We start from the raw sequence: 6,276 nt of genomic DNA, 5'->3' as shown, positions 1-6,276 counted from the left end.
TTATATGCCTAATTAAATTGCATTTTTTACTAAATTGACAATTACAATGTGCGTACTCATTTGAATAAATTAACTAATAAAAAAATTAAAAAATTTCAAACTAAAAAAAAACGTTTTGCTATTTAAAAATTTTTAACGATTATAATATTATAATAATTGATAATATATTTGCTTTTGTGCTGTCTCTAGACGTTCGTACAAACTTCATTAAATTTTTTTCATAATATATAAGTCATTAGTTTCAACTCACCATTATAATAGTTTACACTAAAATAATTAATCACTTTTTAACTTTTTTAGTGCATTTTTATCATAATTTAATTTTATAATATTTCATTTTCATAGGACTTGGGTCTTCACTTGAGTTGAAAAATTTTAATGATAACACTGAGTTCAAATTATTTATTAATAATGATCCGGCAATATTAAACAAAATTTTTACATTTTCATACAATTTAAAAAAACTAGTTTTAAAAAAAGTACCTTGTTAGTCTGATTATAAATTAATGCCGGTTATATATATGTCCCTAAAACTAATGGTAGTTATTTTATACCTGAAAGGTATATTATAACGATATCAGATGGAACATCTGTGAAGTGAGACTAGATGTCATAATAATTAAGTGAAGATAAAGGTTTATTGTTAACTGAACATGATTGGCGGGGCGGAGAGAAAAGTTGTTGGACAACAAATGGTTTTAATTCATGGAAAAAATCTACATTAAAGTTAATATCTCATGAAACTTCATATAAACACTTTGAATGAACACATTCAATTAAAATTATTAGATAATTGCTTACCATTACTTCCTGCACTCGAAGAAAGTAATAAAATAATGGTAGCTACAAATAGATTCATTGTAAATCATATTTTTTATATTACCATTACCTTACAAGACACTGTCTTGCATTTCACGGACATGGAAAAATTGGAAATGTTAAGTTAGGTAGTAGAAAATTAAGTTGAAGGTAATTTTAAAGGCTTAGATAGTAACTTTTCCGGCAAAATATTCCCCAAGTTTAGCAGTTTATAGGTATACCTAACAGGTCTCCGTACTAAAAAAAAAATGTGTTTACTTTTGCTTCATGTATGCTTGGGGATCATGGGATATGGGATCATATATTCATAAAGTAGTGACTAAGAGTTAAGGGAGCTCATATCTTTCTAGGGAGTAAACAAAATAATTTCACATGACATAACTGATTTTCTTGGAAATTTAAACCAATTAAACTTATTTTACCCTGAAGTCATAAATTATCAATCATTTTTAGTAAAATTGCACCCACCACTAAAAAATACTAGATCCATCATTGTATAGAATTCTTTGTACTACGAAAAGCCGCCTGCGGTGTCCATGTATTCGTATCCGACAGCGTTTTCCAACATTTTTTCGTTCTCATATTCGTCGTTTCAAAACGCTTATTGATGATAAATTATACAACGATTTGTTTAGATGATTTGTTTTCATTATGTTTAGATTTTATTTATTAAATCATGTATAGTTGTCAACTGAATTATATCCGGTTTCGCGCGGAAAAGTCGTGGCCGGGTTACATATGATTTTAAGAACCGCAAAATGTTAAACTTCGATTAGATTTTTATGTATTTTCGTTCTATTTGTATATAAGCGTAAAAAAATTACAATTATTGATGTTGGATGTAACAGATATCACTAGTAATTATTGTAAAATATATGCTGGTCGAAATCTAACTGACTGTTATGTTATACAAATCAACAAAACAAAATTAGTTCATTACGTTTTTTAATAGTACAGATATTAGTAAGTGAATCAATTTGATGGTTTTTCGATTTTTTTTTTTTTTTTACGCATTTGATCATCCAGACAAGATGGTGATTGATAATAAATCTATGGTGGTTGAATTAAAAAAGGACGGACAAGTCATGATGAAGAGCATATGATCAAGTTGTATCACGGTCGTATAACATTTTTTTAGTAAATTGTTAAGTAAAATTAAATAATTTATTTAGGTACTACTGTAAAACCTATTTAAGATGCTCTCAAAGGGGAAGTTGTAGAACCGCGTATTTTCTATTACGCTCTTTAAGCGTTTTATGCGGGATCTCGCCTGGTACACTTTAAAGTGTTTTAAACGGAATATTAGACAAAATAAATTAGAAAAAAATGTCATGTTATAACATTTTACTTATTATAAAATATTAATATTTAAATATAGAATGATGCATACACATTTACAACTTACAAGGTTGTTATATTAAATTACACATACATATTAAGTTAGATCAGTAGTGCCCAACCTGTGGCCCGTTACAATTTTTTTAAAAATGAAACAAAATGTTTAAAAAAAGTAAAATTATTATAAAATACGATTGTTTTTTTAAATCTATTAATTTACATTCGAGCATTTTTAAATAGAAATTTAATGATATAACCCATCCACTTAAAAGAGCGTACTGTCAAATCAATGTAACTTGAACATTGTATACCTACTATGTGTAATAAAATAACATTAATGTTATCAAATGTTATCAATGTTAATCAAATAATTATTTGATATTGATATTAATCGTACTTTTATATTTGGTGATCTGCTTTAAAATGATTGTTTATCAAAGTGGCCCGCTGAGGAAAAAAGATAGGAAATCACTGTGCCAGGTTATATTATTGATACTATGTATGTATCATTTTATAAAAAAGTGGTAATAGGTAGTTTATTGTTTCAATGAGTTTGTTCTATAATTATTTAATAAGAACTTTTCTGTTCTACATAAGTATATAAACATATTTTCGGGGTCATCAATCACAGTAACACAAGTTCCTGTCTCAATGAAGAAATTGATTGTTTACAAATTATAAATTGTTATTGGCATATTTAGTTATATATATTTAGTTATTATACGTTTTTTTTTAAATAATAAATGGTGTATTTAATAATAGTTAGCAGTAGTTTGATCATGAAATTTAGTTTTATAATAAGTTAAATTATATTGAATAGATAATTTTTACCTAGTAATTTAATGTAAAGTTTATTTAGTGTAGTTAACAATAATTATAATTATTTAGCATTAGTTAACTGTAGTTAATATAAGTTAGCAGTAGTTTGATCGTAACATTTAGTTTCATACTAAGTTAAGTTAAATTAAATAGATAATTTTTACGATAAAATTTAATGTAAGTTTTATTTAGTAGTAATTAAATATAATTAGAATAATTTAGATTTAGTAATTGCGTAGTTAATATTAGTTGGTTGTAGTTTAATCATAACATTTAGTATTATACTAAGTTAAGTTAAATTAAATAGATAATGTTTACCTAATAATTTAATAAGGGGTTTATTTATTAGTAAATAAATATAGTTAGAATAATTTAGATATAGTTAATTGTGTAGTTAATATTAGTTAATTTTAGTTTTATCATAAAATTTAGTATTATACTAAGTTAAGTTAAATAGATAATTTTTACCCAATAATTTAGCAGTAGGAAGTTAACTGTATTTAATTAAGTTAATATTAGTTAGGAGTTGTTTGATCATAGAATTAAGTGTTCTGATAACTGATAAGCATAGAGGAGGTTCAGTCATTTTTCTCAATATTTCAGATTTAAAAGTTAATATTATCCGTAAAATTATGTTTTATTAGAATTAAAACTAAATGCTCATTAGCTACATTTCATAAGTGATGATGAGTATGCTAGAATGTTGTCTGTGATGTGAAATATTGTTAGTTAAAAATTAAGGAGGCGAGGAAACTTACACTCACGAATACAGTATCTATAAAATTAATTATAAGGAGGAAATATCACAGTTTAATTTATTACGTATTTGACATTCTGTTCTGATATTTATTTTATCAAATTAAAGTCGAATAGACTACGGAAACATGCGTATTATTATTTATATACCTACTTATAGGCGCCGCTAGGAATTCTGTCAGGAGCATCACGCAAAGCATATGTGATGATATCTAAATAATGCTTAAATTATTAAAGTTAAATACGTAGGAATATTTTTTCAAATTGTGTGGAAATACATAATTATTTTCGTATTTTAATGCAGTCTACTAGAAAATATATTAATGATAATGATTGCTTCTATTCTACATTTATACATTTTATTCTTTACCTCCTTGCATTCCTCTCTCGGCTCCAATATACGAGTTATACCTGTGTAGCACTATTCATCCAGGAACTTTAAGCACTTTTTTATGCGTTATATACGATTAATCGTTGGTTTGAAAAACGGACACTGAAATACTAACAATATGTTATTTATATCGAACTAAGTGCGCTCCGCCTGAAAAACATTTAGTTTTTGTTTTATTTTATTATCTATTCTATCACAACACAAGATAATATTCCCGCTATATGCAATGAATTACAGTTGCCTGTATACGATAATATTTCAATGTTCATCCATCGCAGGTAATTCGATTAAAGGTAAATCCTTATAAAGTGTTCAAAATTCATAGAAAATGAACATATTTTTTATAATTTCATAACAATTTTTAATGTTATACTTATAAAAATATAAATAATTCATAAGCGAATAAAAATAATAAATATATTATAGTGAGTATCTAAACGGGTTATCGTCGCTGCAGCTGATATTCGTTTAAACATTTTATTCGTATCCGTGTAACCTAATTACCACAATTACCAGAAGTTTTCATTAATCGTCCAACTGTTTCAATTTTAGTAGACTTTTAAGATAAATTTGAAAGTAAAGAGATGTATTAGTACACATAAATAAATTAATAATCGTCATTAAATAGTGTATATATATATATATAATAAGTATGATATAATTTATTTTGGTTAACTAAAAATATTTAATATTAATAATTGGTTTCCTCATACAATAATTAGTATTAGTTAGAATAATCAGATGTCGATGGTGTATTTTGATTGAATTGGATACGTTAATCATGATAATTATTGTGTTTTAAGTATGCATATTTTAAAATACATAAATTATCATGGATTAAATGATTAACTATTTTAAAATAAGTCAATAAAAATAGTTTTTTAATGTTTCATAATGTATAATTAATATTATTCATATTTCTTGTAAGTCTTATCAGAATGAAAAAATTCTCTAATTTATTATATGTATACACATATGTATATAACATAATTATAAATTCAATTATAATAAATATAAGCATTAAAATAATTCCAGATCAAAATTAATAAATATTTTTAATTAATTTCTGTGTCTTTCACCCTTTTCCGGTTTACGTACATTTTATATAAATATATATAAAGTATAAACTCAATTAAAATCAATTAAAGTGAATTACACCTCGAAAATAATATTTCCGGATTCCTTTAACTTCACACAGTATAATAGTGCAACAGTTACACACACATACACACATATATGTATATACATAAATATTTCGGTAGGACGTCGTTAATAATTGTTTATGACATGTCCTTTTCTCAACTTTTACGCGATTTATCTTCATTAATGGTATTTTCACGTATAGCCGAACACAACAAATTTAATTTGCAGTTATGCCTACATACATGGTCGTTGTATTTATATTATATATGTATATAAATCTCGTATCACAGTGTTTGTGACCATACTCCTCCAAAATGGCTTAACCGTTTTTAATGAAATTTTGTATATACGTTTGGTAGGTATGCGAATAGGTTTTTATCTATTTTTTATACTTCTAAATGCTATTGTTTAATAAATCGTAGTTTAATTATTTATAACCCGGTCGATAACTGCGCAATTGAAAATGAATTATTAAATGATACTATTAAAAAACTATTTATTTTATTTTTTGTATTAAATGACGGTTATTGCATAAATATTAAACAACAAGATCCCGCAACAGGTGCCGAAACAAACAAGAACGTTAGTTCGAAGGATTAATATGCATATCAGTTGATGATTAGATGCGATCAGAACAACGTTATTCTACGATGTCTTGAGTTTGGTGAACAATTCATGGTTGACATGTATGTAAAAATAGAGAGAACGATTACGATACTTGCGATTCAATCAAAAAAAGCTGCGTGCGGAAGATTCTCAAAACAATTGTTAGATATCGGTGATGGGAAAGTTACTACAAATGAAACGGGATGCTCACAATTGAAGGAAATAGGGAGGACCCCTATTTCTAAACCATGATTAATGTACAACTTTTATACCAGCTTATAGCTGTCACACGTGGTATAAAAAAAAACCTAAAAAAGAACATAAAAAACATTGACCATATCAAATTGTTATTAAATCATCAAATATGTATATGTTCAGATTCAATGGGTCTGTTTGTGTACTAG

This window comes from Sipha flava, unplaced genomic scaffold, assembly GCF_003268045.1.
Source record: "Sipha flava isolate LNK unplaced genomic scaffold, YSA_version1 258_pilon_pilon, whole genome shotgun sequence".
Classification (NCBI taxonomy): domain Eukaryota; kingdom Metazoa; phylum Arthropoda; class Insecta; order Hemiptera; family Aphididae; genus Sipha; species Sipha flava.
Note: the sequence above shows the minus strand (reverse complement) of the source record.